Consider the following 18,730-nt stretch of genomic DNA (forward strand, 5'->3'; position numbering starts at 1 on the left):
TTCAGGTACCTGGATTGTCACAGAGATTGTACTGAGATATGAGAAACCTTTAGCGTATGACACAGGTTGTGCAAAAAGGGGCTACATCAAAATGTCAAATTACAGTAATTCATAATAATATGTCCTGAAATGCACTGAACATCATCATCATCGCACATGGTCGATATCTACGAGTCCTAACAGTGGGATTTTACTTCAAGGTGACTGGAAGGTTGTTGCTGGAAATGGGATTTTCACTGCTGTCTGATGCCAGAGGTCACCTTTACATTATGTACCGCACACACTAGCTGACCTCTCATCTCACAGCAGAGGCCAAGCGCCTGTACAAAGGCAGCACCGCTCATCCTCTGCTTCCACAACTGGCCGTCTTATTATTTTTCTTCTCCTATGAGTTTCTGCTTTAAAAAAAAAAGAGTACCAAATCTAATGTATGACCTCTCTCTTTCCGTACATCCTCATACAGGCAAGAAAAATGGGCAGTCAGAGTTTACTGAAATCATACATATCTCCACCTCTTATGTATATAAAAGGCTTTTTCTCTTCCCCCAGTGAAAATGTTTGTTCTCCTACAAATCATGCCTCAGTGTACCTGGATTAGTTACCTACTGCGTGAGTACTTTTACTTTCTTCCTTCATCTTTGCGTCTTCTTTTGCTGATGTTGTATTAATTAGGACACAGCACAGTACTCTTCAGTGGAGGCTTTACCCTCAGACAGATGTTTTATATGCCATAACAAGATTTGTAAAAAATAAAATAAAAAAAAAATAAGACACTCAATGTTTGTATTATAAAGGACAGCTGGGGTGCCAGGAAAGTGTTATACACTTGGAGGGGTGTAAAAAAACACACACACACTGATGTTGAATAATCTGTAGACGCTAATGTTGTTTAAAGCCAATTTTTAGTTAGTTTCATTTTAATTTGTTGGTGTTTTTTAAGTGCTTGAAATTTAACACCATTTGAATATTTCTTTGTCGTTTTCCTTTTTCACAGTATTTTACTATTGGAATCTAATCAGTTTGTTCACCAGAAACATCATTATTGTTGTTTTTTTAAACTTTGAAAAGGGTGTTGCTGAGTTTTAAATTGAAAACAATGGTCAATAAATGGGTTCTCAGTTTAAAAAAATAAAAAAGAATACAGCTATTAGGAATCAAACTCTTGGAGAAATAAACTTTTTTTTCTAACCAAAGTGTCCTGGAAGGAAGTCATCATGCTTTTGTAACCGAATAAAGGAATCAACTATGTATATTGGTTCAGTTTCAGTTTTATTTCAACGGGAGTCGTATATCTCCCTCTGTGCCTTGGGCAAATGGGATATGACTTTAGATATAACAGGCAGAGAAGGATAAAGCTCTGCCTGGGTCTGAAAGGAAAGCAGTGATCCAAAAAATAATCTCAGGCAGTCTGTCTTTATGTGACAGAAGAAGAAGAAGAAGAAGAAAAAGCCATTCTTACAAGAACTGCAAAACAATTAAAAAGAACCAATTTTTGTCAACTTGAGTGAGTGCAGGCAACATTTAATTATGCAGCATGTTCACATGCATGTCACTCAAACCAATTTGCATATGTCTGGATAAATTATTCGCTTGTATAAAAGCAGGTAAATGGACCTGCATAGACAGTAAGATAGAAGTGCAGAACAGAGAGAGGTACATGTTTTTGGCATTTTTCTATGATGGAGAATATAAACAGGAAGTGTGAGAAGAGAGAGAGAGAGAGATGGTGATTACATGCAACATGCAAGGTCCTCAAATTGGGGACATTGCAGTTTGTGGTAGAGGACACACCAGGCTGTCAGTTTTGACACATTTTGACACATTTGTAGAAATTCACATTTTGGTAATAGAGCTATCCCTTTAGTGTTCCTAATACTTCTTACTACTCAAATCTTCCTCTTTGACTTCAGTTCTTTCCAAAAAATTCTTTTTTTTTTCTTTTCTTTTTTTTCTACATTTTTTAAGGAATCACCTTTGAGCCCAGTTTCTACATTCCGGTCCGTTTCTGCCATTTCATTCAGCCATCATTTTGTGTTGTCAAACTTTTACCATAATATAATTCCTCCAATGCCACCATCATCCAAGATATACAGTTCCTTTTGGCATTTAACTTAAACCTGCAATTATTTATTTTTTGGCCACTTGGGGGCAGTGCAACGAGCTGTAAACACAACACTGATCCGTAGATGGGGTTCGAGGATGCACACACTGCACTGGGGTAGAAATCATATGGTTTTATGATGATGAAAACTTACTATTTTAATTACACCATGTAAAGCACAACCAGGGACAAGAGTTGAAAATTAGCAATAGCTATAAACACAGTAGTACAACACATTAGTTTTATGCTTTCTATTGGAACTATGTTAAATAGTATTGTCCCTATTAAATAAAGAAATAATTTGTGAAATAGATCTGTGAAAACACTGTTTAGAAGTGAATTTGTGACACACCCTTACAATTTTTTAGTCACACTTCCAGTGAGAAACATCAGCTAGTAGCAGCGATAATGCTAAATGTAGCTATACACAAAGTTAGCTCAGCAGTGAGTTAAACTTAAAAACACAGAAGCCCCATCACACAGCTAACATTAGCATGAAACTCATTCTGGTTGTTATATTCGTAGCATTAGCATGTATGAAAATCTTTCCTCAGAATATACCAGCCCCTGGATATATGCCAGATGTGCTACATTAATGCAACAACTCATATTAGAGATGACTGGAGTGTAGCCAGGCAGAGCCACACAAACTGTCAATACAGGATTCAATTAGTATTACTGATCAGCATCACAGGAATTCGCCACACCTGTTTAATCTTTCTCTGTGGAAAATTAGAAGCATAACAATGTAATGTGTTTTCCATCAGTCTGCCCCTCTATCAACTGTCACCTATTCTCGAACTGAAACTGTAAATGCAGATCAAAACATAGAACCTTTGCAATATTCATTAAACAGCCTTAAACACACAGTAATAGTCTGCGCTTGCACCTTAAATCTATAGTTCATTTCTATAGTTTCAGTGTAAAACCATCCACAACCTTCATAAAATCCACAGCTCTCACCATACGTAGTGGAGAGTTAGATGATTATTGTCTGTGGATTCATATGAGAGACCTTTTGGATGCTAATATGTGACAGTGAAAAGTGTTTGCCATACGGGTGTGGCGGCAGACTTGAGCCGACCGCCTGAACTAGTTCGCAGGCTTTTTCTTCATTGATGCAGCAACAGGAAATTAGCTCTTTTTTTTTTTGGCTCAGTAATTTTCTAAATTGTACTACAAACTCTGAAATCCCTAGTTCACCTTTGTGCACATTTAGAACACAGATGAAGCCAAAGGACTACAGCCTTCAATTTTAGACAGTTATATTGACGACCAATTTCAGTTTCGTCAAAGCTGTTTCTCAAATCTTCACCCTTTTTCATTATGAAACATCCATAGTATGGTGTTTTTTTTAACATCGAACCACCACAATGTTATTACTCCACACACGAAATGACTGTGACGTGTCAGTGAAGCTGCTGGTGGTAGACAAATCCTCAGTGTACCTATGTGCACACACTCTGTCTGATGATCCATTTATTTGTTCGTATTTTATCTATCCATTTTCTTGCCCGCATCATTTAAATTCATTGCAAATTCCATCTGTGTGCATAAGGGGTGAAAACGAAAAATAACTTTCATTACCCCCCCAAACATTTCATGCAACAGCCGTCTCTTATGTTATTGTTCGGCCTCGAGGAAGGAATTATCGCTATGATGAAGATACAAATATAGAATGTGTCATTGTGTGCTGTGGTGCTTATTGTGTACATTGTGCTTGTGTGTTACGCTGAGATAGCAGGGTGTCATGCTGTGTCACACCCCATGATTAGTGACATCAACAGCTGGAGAGGCCCCACTTTCTCTCTCACTCTGACAGCTAAAGGCCCAATGTATAATTAACATCTCTCCTTTCTCTCCTTCTCTTTCTCTTTTCCAAGCAAGGTGTTTCAAGAGTCACAGGATTTTTTGCATTTTTGTTTACCACTTCTTCTCACCCTGCGAATCTCAAGATTCTCATTTGTGAATTTGATACAAGGTGTTAGAAGAGACTTGTCAAACAACTTCAATGTGTTTTCCAGCATCACTTATTTATTTAACATCAGATATACGGGTCTGTGCTAACTTCCTGTCCTCGCTGTAAGTCTAGTGTGTGATACTGAATGCTCTGGACTGCCCGCTGGACTAACAGAGTCACCACACACTGACTCTGAGCTCACACCTTGGATGAAATTTATCTGAGGAGAATGAAATCATGTCCCCAGGTTTTAAGAGTGCAGGTAATTAGTCCTTATCTAAAATTAAATCTGGATGCGTCACCTGTCCTGGATCTTTGAGGACCAGTAAATCACATCCTAAAATTATGATGTCCTTTGAAACTATAATATCTTTAGGAGCACAATAAAAAAAGATGTCTTCGACAGGGAAATAATGAAGTTTCTCTGAGACCCCTGCAGGTGCACTGATGGTGGTGAAGGCAGCAGGAATATTATGTATGAGCGAAGAAGAAATTTTGATGAGAAAACAGAAAGCATCCAAAACAAAAGAGACAGGAAAAAGCAAAGAAAAGTACATGGGAGAGTAGCTTGTTCCAGGCTGGAGTCATTCAGATGGAATAGCGGTTAATTGTGTCCAGGTGCAGATTTCTCACACACTGTGTGTCTCATTAAAGAACTGTTGATGAGCAGCAGCGGCATCATACCTACACAAGTGGACACACACACGCACGCACGCACGCACGCACACACACACACACACACACACACACACACACACACACACACACACACACACATGTTCACAGAAATAAACATATTCACACATTAGGGACAGTTTATTTGCAACAAGTTCAGTTTCGAAGACACCTGAACAAACAGGTGTGGAATCACTCACACGAGTATAATGGAAGCCATTATTTTTTTATTTTTTTTATTTTTTATTAAATTAACTGTTTACCAAGCCCACCCATTTAATTAGCAACACTGTGTCTGTCAGGCTTTCCATTCACCACATACACGGTTTATATTGGTGAGGGGGGAAAGACTTAACAATAAAACTTCTTAGTAATTTCATAAGTTAGCATTATCAGGTGATGATCCCTTGGGAATAAAAAAACAACATTGTTCTTGTTTTGCAGTACACAGCTGGTTAGTCTGAGTATTGCAGGTAAGGTAAGGAAAAGAGAGTGAACTGTCACATCCCACTCTGCTGTCTAAAGTCATGTTCATCTGTTCCCAGTGTTTTCAGTCATTATTTCTCTTTTTAGTTTTGAAATCCTCAACTCTCGTCTTGTTTCAGATCCTTCACATCCTGTTCATGTTTTTCCCACCTGTGTGATTACCTGCTCCTCCCTGATGTGTTTCACCTGTGCCTAATTACCCCCACCCCCCCACCCAGAGTATATAGTCTCTTTTCCCTTCCTTCTGTGCCAGTATGTCTTTGTACTGGTGTGTGTCTAGTCTCCCCTCCTCGTGCTGTCCAGTGTGTGTGACTAGTTTTTCTGTTGTTTTTGGACTATGCTTTAGCCTTGTATTTTTCATACCACTGCCTGATTTTTGGACTGATTACCTGTGTACAAAACCCAGAACTAAATAACTGAAATGTTTTGATCTTACTACCATGTGTCTTGAGTTCTGCATTTGAGTTGACTGTTTATGCTTAGCCTGATATAAATGTGCCCAAATCTGATAAAGAATGCTACTTCACAGTGGGTGTATTATTGTGAAGGGCTTTATTTTTTTTTACATAAGCTGTGACCACACAAATTAATGTAGTATGAAATCCTCCCTGGCTTCAGAAGTAAAACTAGGTTGCTGTTGTTAGCCTGACATGAAAGTTAGGCATAAAGTTTGTAACTTACATTAATAAGTGGTGTCTCTTTATGATAAACCAACAGCTGTAAAACATTTGTCAGTATTTACTTCTGGGTTGCAGTTGGCACATGAGTGGATACTTGGGACTGTGGTTCATTAAGGTGCATCATGAAGGATGTTTTGATATGCTCCAATAAACTTCAGATACTGTTGGAAGCTCCCGTTTCTGTGAAGGCATCAACATTTAAATCATTATTCCATGAACCTTTGAACTCTTAGTAGATTGTGTGTGTGTGTGTGTGTGTGTGTGTATGTGTGTGTGTGTGTGTGTGTGTGTGTGTGTGTGTGTGTGTGTGTGTGTGTGTGTGTGTGTGTGTCTGTGCGCGCTCAGGAGCTAGTAATTGTGAGAATATTGTCATGAAGTAATAAATTTGGGTGGTTATACTTGTTTGTGTGTGTCATGGTGGTGCTTATTGATTTTAGCTGTGGGCGTTTTTTGTTTTCCCAAAGCAGGTCTGTTCCCAAGCTCTCTCCTTCTCTTCCTTTGCATTTCAATAATACTGTTATGAAGAGAGGTAGTCTAACTTTGTTGCGGTGTCTCCTCCTGGCATGTGAGCCATGTATTTCCAAATAGAGGAGGAAGGGAAATCAATAGTGGTGAAGACGCTGCTGCCAGCTTGTGTTGGAAGAATGGAGTAAAAGTCTCGCAGCCATCAGGGAGGAAATGCTCTCTCCTCATTCCAACAGCTTGAGTAAACTGCCTCAGTCTATGGCAAAAAGGCAGAGTTACACACAGCTTCATGAATGTTGACTCTTATCTTTTTAAGTCACTTGCAATTCACCTGTCTCCCCCTTTGTCCTCTCCTTGTTCCTCCGTGTGTGTGTGTGTGTGTGTGTGTGTTTGTGTGTGTTTGTGTGTGTTTGTGTGTGTGTGTATGTGTGTGTGTGTGTGTGTGTGTGTGTGTGTGTTGCGTAGACATGCACACATTTCTGAGTGGGAGTTTTGTTCCGCTCATATACATGAGCAAAGACACACACACAGACATGGACATTAGTGCACATAAGCCCAAAGTGCACACATACACACACATACACACTCCGCCCACAGAGATGGTGCAAAACAGAAGCCCTGTTCGATAGCATGTAGCACCTCTCGCCTCTCATCCATCCAGCCCTCGGGCCGTTTTGCTCTGTCTGAGTGACTGGCACTTGCAGCAGGATGAGATCTGAAGACAGCATCTAACAGTACACTGACAATACACAGACATCGCCTCAGGACAGTCTCATAGTGCTTGTTTGATTTCAAACACATACCAGTATATACTGTACGTATGCATGTCTTTTTACAATACACACACACACACACACACACACACACACACACACACACACACACACACACGTTTTAAATTGTTTTGGCTCTGTACTGCAGTGCATTGATTTGAAATAAACAACAATTGAGGTGCTGAAGTGCTGACTGTCAAGAACTTGCTGCCTCATTTACACATAGATCTTCAGTTTTAGGAAAACACAGCAGAATAAAGTTTTTAAGGGGCAAAGACAGTGGTGTAGCTACACATAGGACGTCTTTTATTATTATTATTATTATCATTATCATTATTATTGGTTAAAAAACAGAAAGTGACATAGAAGACATTGTGAAGACATGAGATTTTAAGGGTGTGTGTGTGTGTGTGTGGTGTGTGTGTGTGTGTGTGTGTGTGTGTGTGTGTGTGTGTGTGTGTGTGTGTGTTGTGTGTGTGTGTGTATGTGTGTGTGTGTGTGTGTGTGTGTGTGTTGCGTAGACATGCACACATTTCTGAGTGGGAGTTTTGTTCCGCTCATATACATGAGCAAAGACACACACACAGACATGGACATTAGTGCACATAAGCCCAAAGTGCACACATACACACACATACACACTCCGCCCACAGAGATGGTGCAAAACAGAAGCCCTGTTCGATAGCATGTAGCACCTCTCGCCTCTCATCCATCCAGCCCTCGGGCCGTTTTGCTCTGTCTGAGTGACTGGCACTTGCAGCAGGATGAGATCTGAAGACAGCATCTAACAGTACACTGACAATACACAGACATCGCCTCAGGACAGTCTCATAGTGCTTGTTTGATTTCAAACACATACCAGTATATACTGTACGTATGCATGTCTTTTTACAATACACACACACACACACACACACACACACAACACACACACACACACACACACACACACACACAACACACACACACGTTTTAAATTGTTTTGGCTCTGTACTGCAGTGCATTGATTTGAAATAAACAACAATTGAGGTGCTGAAGTGCTGACTGTCAAGAACTTGCTGCCTCATTTACACATAGATCTTCAGTTTTAGGAAAACACAGCAGAATAAGTTTTTAAGGGGCAAAGACAGTGGTGTAGCTACACATAGGACGTCTTTTATTATTATTATTATTATCATTATCATTATTATTGGTTAAAAAACAGAAAGTGACATAGAAGACATTGTGAAGACATGAGATTTTAAGGGTGTGTGTGTGTGTGTGTGTGTGTGTGTGTGTGTGTGTGTGTGTGTGTGTGTGTGTGTGTGTGTGTGTGTGTGTGTGTGTGTGTGCGCACGCGTGCGTGCGCGCAAGATACAAACGTGTTCAATTTCCCTGACTGATGATACCTTTAGGTGTAAGTTGGTTGGGGCTATGCAGGAAATTATGTGATGTCTCCAAACTCATGTTCCAAAAAGAGTGATTACGAGGTCAGATGAGAGCTCTGCTCTTGGCTTTTGCACATGCTCTACACAAAGGTAAAGTGTGTGGTGTGGACTGCCTGACGAATGCAATGCCAGGATATGCCTCACTTTTATGGCCCAAAATTGTTTGGGCCATAAAAATGTAATTTAACTACTTGAATCATTATGCACTTGAGAACAAAGCTGAAGTACCAGCAAGCTGCAGCAAAATGTAATTAAACTACAGATCACTACTCGCCAACAGTGTCAATGCATCAGTAGTAACAAGTCATTTATAAAAAATATGACAGTATCTTCACTTTTTTATGTCAGATTTTTTTTTAAAGAAATACATTTATTCTCTGTCTTGGTTCTTGCTTAAGACCAAACCAAAGCCCTGAACTGTTTTAATCTTACATATAGTGGCTCTAAGCTGTGTTCATTTGTAAATGAATTTCTATTCCCTACAATAAAAAAGAGCCACAGTGATTATCTGATGTGGATGCAAACAGTTCAAATTAAAGCTGAAAGTCAATTGTTTCACTCCAAAGTGATTGCGCTGCAGCACAGAATAAACAAACCAAAGAGAAAAAGTGTCGCCTTCTGACCACACTGTACAGCCGCTCAGACACAGATACTACACGTGGCCTGAGGCAGGAGTGTCTTAAATATTGCTTCAGCACCTCAGTGGTCAGTACACACATCACGGCTCACAGTTTGAGGCTTCACTTATCCCATTAGCTGTTGATTTATAACTGGTAATGCGATTATATTGCTCTGTAAATGAAAACGTATGAGGTTATGGTGAGTTATTATCCAGTTGGAGCTTTATTGGGCCTCCCATGTCTCTGTGGCGTTGAGGGTCACCCAGGGACCGACTGAAAGGGACAGTCAATCACGAGACAGAGCCTGTTAGTCCGATGCTCTTAAGATTAACTGTCCCTGTTTGAGATATGTGCCTCCTCATTGTTGGGGGGGGCAGAAAAGTTGCTCTGCTGCCAGCCCTCCCAAAGTTAAGGGAAAGCTTTCGCCCTGAACCCTGCTTCTCTTCCCTCTGTTTCCCATCTGTCCATCTCGGTGGACGCAGGCAGAAGGCGGCTTTGAGGGCAAGATGGATGGAGGTAGTGAACACGGTGCTGGAGACAGAAAGAGCTGGAAAGCAGGAGAGCGAGTGAGGGGGAGATGTATGGCAGCACACATCGCCTGAGACAGAATGACAGATGAGGGGATTATGGAGCAGGGCTACTTTCCACAGTGATCAAAGTACGGGAGCCTCCCTGCACAACCCAGGTGGACTCCCAGCCAATCTCTCTGGTGGATAGGGTCAAAATCCAAGGAAGAGGAAATACCCTCTATTTAAATGTAATATTTGTCTCAATAGGCCAAAAATTCCCTTTTTAAATCCCTTCACTGCAAAGCAACGCTTCCATTGTCGCTGCCATTTGTTGAAAAGGAACAGGTTTTTGACACTATTAGACATTTTTCATTCTACCAGTCAGTGCACAGTGGTGTGGTTGCTGGGAGCTGTGAGTGGGCAATCTGTTCAGTTTAAACAGACAGTTTTTTCTGTTCGCATTGTCAGTGTCAGAGTTCACATGAAAGACACTCACATCACTGTAGAAACATCCTTAACTTGAAATTTCAGCCTTATCCTTGCCGCTGGCCCAATGCATATTTAGTAGGCACACAAATCAAATTTTCCAAGACAGTCACATTACCTTAAATGTATTATTGCGGTAATGGCGCATTTAGTCTAATGCACTGATGTGTGTGTGTGTGTGTGTGTGTGTGTGTGTGTGTGTGTGTGTGTGTGTGTGTTAGTGAGCATCTGGAAGGAGAATGCATGTATGCATGTGCCGTATGCATTTAGGAGTACATGTGCAGGTGTACATGCATCAGTGGGTGCAGCGTGCAGGTGTGATTGTGACTTTGGTAAACACATGGTGTGAAGTAAACCCTGAATAATGGATTCAGCCCCAATAAGAGTAATCAGTGAACCCTGAGCTCAGCCTGTTGAAGTTTAATAACATTCTGAATGTCAGAACACATGACAGCAGAGAAACATAATCCCCCCTCTCCCTGTAGAGAGAGGCCGCAAACAAACTCTCCCTCTCTCTTTCTATCCCTCTCCCTCCTCTCGCCCCCTCTCTCTCTCTCTCTCTGTCACAAAGTGTATACACACACATCAGCACTGGTAAAGCCTTTTCAGATTAGCTGGCCTGATTTAAACAGCATTTAAAGAGTGGTAAATAAGGGAGAGTTCCAGTTGAACAGAGTTCACATATCCCCTGTCCCCTGCAGGGTTTTGTGACCTTTTCACACTCAGGTTCTCTCTGTTTGATCATTTGAATGAAAGTTGCACGGCGCCCTCTGTGGCATCTTTTGCGTTTCGGGCTGCGTGACCGTAACCGTGTTTGTGTGGCTTCAATCAATGTTAAACACCTTTGGACTGTGACATCACAACTCGTTGATAAGAGCCACCTTGAAATTGGCGTCAGGTTTCTGCTCAGATCTTAATGACTAACACTAAACTCACAGAGGAAACTGATATTAAAGACACACCATAATTGGGTGTACAGTGAGATCAGGTTGGGAAAAGGACAACACATGCACGGTGATGGAGGTGTTACTGACAACAGCAGATGCTCTCAGACACCTCTTGAACTTTCACTCCCTCACACACACACAAGGTAATGATGATATTCACACACTTCATCCCACACATGCTCTTCAGGTAAAGTGGTGAGGTGGGTTTTTTGAGACTCTCCAGCACAGGTTCAGTTCCTCTTTGCGATCAGGCCATCCTTATCAATAATCAAACAATAGCTAACCAGGGTATGATCCAACTGGAGCTCTTTTTTGTCTCCAGTGGGGTTTCCATAGAGATACAACTTCATTTGTACTATTGTTTTTTACCATCAACCCAAAGTAACTAACATCTTTTCATTCCCTTTATTTGTCTTCACCTTTATTTCACCCCAAATTTGAACTTTTGTCTAAGAAACATTTATCATTTATGGTCCCCTGAAGTATGTAAATCACATATGAGAGAAGTCTCAATGCACAAATTAGGTCTACTTCCACCATGTACTTGCAGCTCCAAGCCCACAACACTGCTGAGAGATGATTTTAAAAAAATTGAGGAAAAGATGTTAAATCATCTTCTCAGCACACATCACAGTTTCACACCAATCTGCTTAACAATGCAGCCTTTGAATTTATTTTATTCTAATCTTATTCTCCGCTCAGATCTAATTTAAATGTCTGAGATAGAATTAGGCTCAAACTATACTCACTTTAAAACAATGCATTTGTGTTAGAAATGAACTTGAGAAAAAGAGTCCACAAGATGCAGTTAAGCACAGTAGGGAAGTTTTTTTTTTCTCTGTGATCTAAACATTAAAGCTGCCATAATTAAACTTTTTATATTAATAAGGGATTGAATGACTGCATGTATGTGAAAGAAGACAGAACTACAGATAATTATCACCGGACTCTGCAGTGCCCATCGACAGACCGTTTTAGTCCCTTTCAGCTCACTCTCTCATGCCTGCCAGCCACTTCACTGCTTTGGTTTACTCTCCTCAACCTTGTTTTGGTGATAAATCACTGATAAACCCACCACATGTTATACAAACAAAGTAAGCGAACGGCTCGTAAACATTTAGCAGATAAATACATTTTATATTATCAAATATCGTTATCTTTCCCTCAGGAGTTGGTGGAGAACAAAACAGAGCTAAAATGAGTGAATATGAGACTTACATTAATCACTTGGTCTGAGAGATTATCCTGTACCAACTGTTTGCAAACAACTTCACCATATCAACTTGATAAGGTGATAATATCTCCGTGTTGTGTTTACAGCTTGTTTCCACTGTCCCGAGTGGCAAAAAAAAATAAACACTTAATGCAAGTTTGACACAAGTGTCTCCATGGTGAATTATATTTACCTTGTACAAGATGGGAAGCTGTTCTGTCCCTTTTTAATGCTCAAGGTGAACACAAAATATGAAGATGTGAACAACAGTTGTGTCTCAGCCAGTTGTCTGTGCATTTGTGCTACTAAGAAGCAAGTATATAACAAGTCTTAATGTCGCATTAGCATATGACATTTATAGGAAGCCTAAATGAAAAGTACTATTATATTTATCCTTCTCATGCTGCTGATTTCCATAATGCAACTCAAAGCCAGCGGTTGATTGTTGACATTAAACAGGGAACATGTAAATGAAGTTTACACAGGAACACAGAAACACTGAAATCTTGATGGCTAATGATGCTGCATATATCTGAATGCCTAATTATCATTAGCTTGCATTAATTTAGTACTTGTATGCATCTTTATTTTGCTCCATCTCCCTCCCTCTCTCTCTCTTTCTGTGCCCCCTCACGCTCTCACATCTATCACATCCCCCCCCCCCCCTTTTTTTTCCACGTTTTGTCACTGTCCCTGTCTAAAACCGCACATTTGGCTCGGTACAGAGAGTGATGAGAGGAAATGTCACATTCCACTGCAAGCAGCGGACCATCACCCTGGAATGTCAATTGGCTGACTGTTGGGGTGGAGGGATGGAGAGAATGGAGGGATGAATGGGCGGAAGAGTGGAGGATGACAGGAGCGTCCCTGTTCCATTGTGTGTTTTTTAAAGACATGGCGTTTTTTGATGATTATTCTAATCCCACCAAGGACCTCTCAGCCTGAACTGGGTGCCTTATCTCCCCTCCGCAGTCATTCTCTCATTAAAACACAATCACAGGCCACCCACTCTAATAAACCTTCAACTTCCTCTTTGAAAAAGGAGGGGGGGGGTAAAAATGCAGATTACAGTAGGTCTGTCTGCCAGTCCCTCTGTACGTGACATGGGGAACAGGAATGCTGCCTCTAATCACTTCTTCTGCAAAGAGGCCATTTAAAAAATCACTGGATTTGGTGATTTTTTTTTTTTTTAATCCATGATGAAAAAGGTCACTCTTTAATAAAGGCTATGGGGATTATAGAGTGCCTTGTGGGATATAGGCTGTATCTACCTTGATTGTTTTTGGTTGCCTCGGAGAAATTACTTGGATCACACTTCTGAAGTCGCTGCTGTCGGGACAAGTTGTCCAAAGTTAACATCAGTCCAAACACTTTGGAGCAAGGCTGCAGGCGCTGATGCTACAGCCTGCAATCCTTTTTGACTACCATATCCCACCCTCCCTTGCTATGACACACACAAACACACACTCCAGACAGGGCTTTAAACCCTCTTTAATCATGAGCTCAAGTGAATATATCAACCCCTGCAGCTTGGCTTAAATTCAAACATGGTGCAGTGAAGTGGGCCAGTTTGTCGCCTGTCTTCTTCAACATTTGGGTATACATAACATGCATGTCCACATACTGTATATGTACATGTATATATGCTGCAGTTTCTTGTTACTTATTGGCTGACAAATTCATAAATGAAAGTAGCTGTGCCACATGCTGATATCAGCTGATATCATTCTAGCTTTGGCATATACATGCAAAACCTTGTCTTGATATATCAAAGTATGTAGAAAGTTTTGCTCAGAGTTGCATCTCCTTGTAATGTTCTTCTACTGGCCAAATAATGACAATCAAAGCTATTGTTCCTCGGTAGTGATGATTATGCAAATGTAAATAATGATTTGGCTTCAGTAACGAGCTTTGTTGTTTTGTCTTCACTGATGACTGTGAGAGCGGAGCATCAAGATGGTAAATTACAACATCTGTATTTTGCACATCTGCCTCTTTAAAAGTTTAATCACACCACTGATGTTGTAGCTTGTTGTTGACTGATACTGGACATCTGCAATGCAGCAACCACATTTTTAATCATTTTCCACCAGATTTGATTTTTGTCTCCTCCCTTCTCCCCTCCAGACCCCCTTTTCTCCACTAATCACCATCCCCCAATTATATCTGACTGGAAATTGCTAATCAATACAGACTGTCTGCCACCTTTTATAGAATGCTTATGATCCAACTGTGAATCCCTTAGAAATCATTTTGTCATGTCCCATTTATCATCTACAGTAACACTGTAATTGATATTTATGTCCAGTCCGCCTCCTCCACACCTCCTTCCTATAAATTTAGCCAAGAAGGTAAAGCACTTTAGGTTTCATGGTTTCAAGAAAACTATGAGGGAAATCTCAAGGCCATCTCTTCTGTTGTTTTCCAAAAGTCATCTTCCCTCATCCCTCAGGTCATAGCCTCTGTTCACATGTCAGAGATTCAGCACTGTGCCCTTTGCGCCTGGACACAGCTTAGAAATGTAAGGAGAGGAATTTATGGAAATAATATGCATTAAAAAAGATGAGAGAGGAGCCAAAGTCGGAGCAGGCAGCTGTCATTGGTAGTGATTCAGAGGTCTATGAGGCCTCTCACTTTGTTCCTAAATTATTCATGCAATCTGTCAATGCTGCTGTCTAGGCAGACTCCTCTCCCCATGTGTTCAATGATGACAGAAATCCTGCGCTATGTTCACTGCTATGTTCTGCAAATCCCCCACAGGAGACACACACCGCACTCACAAAGCTCCAGCACATGCTTTTGTATGAGATCGTATGTGAGAGAGTACATGTGTGTGTGTGTGTGTGTGCGTGTGTGTGTGTGCATGTTAGTGTGTGCTCCCACTCTTGAACACCAATGATGCATAATGGTATAATTTTTTTTTCACCAGTTTTAAAATGATTTTGTGTCTTGTTGTCATATGTCTCTTCAAGTGTTCCCCTTAGGCAAAACAGACAGAAAGCGCACTGTGGCATATGAATATTCACAAATAAATGTGCACATGCGGTTCCACATCTCTTTATGGGGGAGTATAAAAGAGAGATATTCTTTAGAAGTTGGAGAGCATTATTGAAGCACTCCCTCAAATAGCCTCCCAGAGTTCCCTCTGCCACATGATAAAACTCTTAATATATATTACAAACAAACACTAAACTAAAAGCTAAACTTCCTCCAATGAATATTCACACTGAGCACACTGCGGTCACCTGTCGGGATGTGTGGATCTAATGAAGCATATCCAGCCCTCTAACTGTTCTCCTGCTGTGTTTTGAGTTGGACCATGCTGCTCAAATGGAGACAGATGTAGTTGTGCGTCATAATGATCCATGCCACTGTCACTCAGTATTAGGACGGATTGTGTCTCATCTTTCAGGGATGACCACGTGGACTTTTGAGTCTTAAAAACTTTGCATAAACTCGTAACTTCAGTCAAGTGGTTTTGGCCTCCTGCTTGGAACATTTTCCGCATTCTGCACAAGTTGAAATAAATGAGTCTCATTGCTCACACTAAGTGCCTATTTAAGACATGGGAGGACTGTTTGTTTCTACAGATGCTGACGTCAAGTGTTTGTGCAGCAGCCTCAGGGAGGCTCAGGGAAGATATAAGCTGCATACAGATGTAGAGACGGACATTATTATTTGGATGGATGCATGCATGCATGCACACACACACACACACACACACACACACACACACACACACACACACACACACACACACACGCGCAGACACCTTTAAATATTGTCCCTGAATACACAGGATGTCTGTGTCCAACAGTGATCTAATTAAGAAATGCCCACTGAGCAGATTATCAATGTAACGGTAACCAAGGCCGACTGCTTCGCCTCCATGACAACCAAGCATCAAAATCGGAGAAAGTCCCTGTGCTCAGGGATGCTGAGATGCTTTACTTAGTCACTGTGCTCATGGTGTGCATATTTCATGTTTCAGGAAATCTTTCTTTCTTTCTTTCTTTCTTTCTTTCTTTCATCCACAGCACATCTAACTTTTCACTTTCCCCTGCTGCTGGATATTGTTCCTTTGTTACAGGACTTACTGTAATGATAAGACCCGAGGGCTCCACAGTAAATATGATCTCCACAGCTTTGGCTTCTGCTGTTTCTATTCAGTCGTCTCCTTATCTTCCAGTCACACCTTTGCTTTGCAACAAACTTAAATCCCAAACTCACCCAAGGGGAGGCTTGCTCTCCTGTGAGAACGCCATGATGACTTGCCGCTGGGAAAATTATGACCACCAGGTGAAGGGATGAAATAGACTGATATCACTGTATTTATTGAAATGTGCTTATTTGTCAAACGGACCTGTCCTCTGAATCACTCCTCTCAGCTCCTTTTCTTTCCTGAATCCCTCCTCCTCCACTTCCACTGCATCATCTCACTTTCCCTCAACTACTTATTTCCTTCTTTCATCATCTTTATCGCGATCATTATCCTCTCTACTGTCTTGGAACTTGTTGTAGATATGATCTGTCACACTGTTTTTCATTATTAAGATGGTGATTATTCAAAAGTTATCTCTGCTATATGTCTCCTAGCATCCTGTCATCCTTTTCTAAAGCAGATATCTATCTTTTGCCTTGCTAAACTTTGAGAGTCTAGTTTGACTTGTTCTCTGCTTCTTTACTTCACAGGAATCAAACGCTCATGGTGCTGGTCTCACTAAAGAATTTGAAATGCTTTTGAATATAACACAGCTAGCTCATGTGAAGATACGTGAGTTGTGTTGGATTTAACCCTTGTCACAGGGGTTCCCTCTTTTTTCCCTGAAGGCAGTAATAATACATTTTTTTAGCCACTTGGAGGCTGCAGAACAAGTTGTAAACACAGCACTGACAGATGATATTACCCTCTAAAGTTGATAGGGCTAATGTGTTAGCGAACAGTTGCCATTTTACACAATTAGCAGACAAAGAGCAATGGTAGCATTAATTTGCTTTTTCTGGTTACCTGATGAATGTAACTCCATTATTTACTCTCCTTTTTTATTTTACTTACTGACTTCAGTACTAGCCTACTTACATTATTTTACTTTTTATGTACCCGCATCATTTTGCACACATTTCCACAGAATTCAGACTGATATGTTTGGTATCTTTGGAAACCTTAGGTTCTCCACTAGAATTTGAAATACATTTCTGGGGGCTTGAACACTGTTTGGTTGCAGGGCATGGGTTTGTATCGACTCACTCACTGGTGGGTCAGTGAGGTTTGATGTGCAGATCGTGAAACTTGAGAGTTTAAGGGAACAATGGAAAGAGATTAATACTTTTTTTTTTTTTTTTAAAGTGAAATACATCCGTTAGATGTCACTGTTGACAAGTAACTGGTTGACAAGTGGTAAAAAAAAAGGTAGTGCTAAATTTGCTGTGGGTGAAGCCAAATATGGCACTGTTTTTGATTGCAAAAATTTTGTCTGCACAAACACACTGGCTTTAATTTAGCCTGGAGCATACTGCTGGCCTTGGATACACATTAAAACACACTTTCAAAAACCTATTGCACACACACACTCACATTGCTGTTACAAACTGTATTTGGGCATAACCTGCCTTTATCTAGTTTGGCTCTATCTCTCTGTCCTTCAGGTATGTAAATATATAAACAAGGGAGACATGGAGACCATGGACACAGTTGCTTCATACAACTGTGAGGACCATCTGAAAGGAGCCCCACAGCCAGGTGTGTGTCCCAGCAGGCGGTAACTCTACGAATCAGTGAGCCAGTTGCATGACATCATGTCTCCTGCAGTGCCCCTCGCTCCAATCCTCCACTTCCTGTTTCTCCTGTCTTTCATCTCCCAGTAGGTGATCCCGATCTGCTTCATTTGTTTTTGTTTGGTTTTTTTTCCACAAGAAATCACCAGAATATAAAAGGACTCCCATGTTTTATTATTTGTCCCCTCTAACCCACTCAATCTGTGCCAGGGTTGCCTCCGATATTTATTTTGTAGAGGGGCAAAGGAGCTAACCCATCTAATGTGACAAGTTAAACTATCAATCATGGAACAAGGAAGGTCAAATTCTTTTGTATGCCTCACAAATCTTAAGTTGAAGGCTTGAATCATCAAGTGTCTTCTTCGAGGGGGAGCTTTAGGGAGAAGAAAGGAAAGAATTTTGTTGCTTAATCCTGCAACACAATGCCTCTTTCTGGGCCGGGTGTCTTTGTCTTTTGTCTTTTTTTTTCTTTTTGATCTCTTGTGTTTCTTTATATCAAGGTATTTCTGATGTGTCCCATGGTGGTTGCAGAGGCAGGTGGCCAATATGTTTACCTTGGCTCTCAGAGGCACTGACACACAAGAGTATACTCATGGGTTTATCATCGTGTTGA

The sequence above is a fragment of the Seriola aureovittata genome, chromosome 8 (assembly GCF_021018895.1).
Source record: "Seriola aureovittata isolate HTS-2021-v1 ecotype China chromosome 8, ASM2101889v1, whole genome shotgun sequence".
Lineage (NCBI taxonomy): Eukaryota > Metazoa > Chordata > Actinopteri > Carangiformes > Carangidae > Seriola > Seriola aureovittata.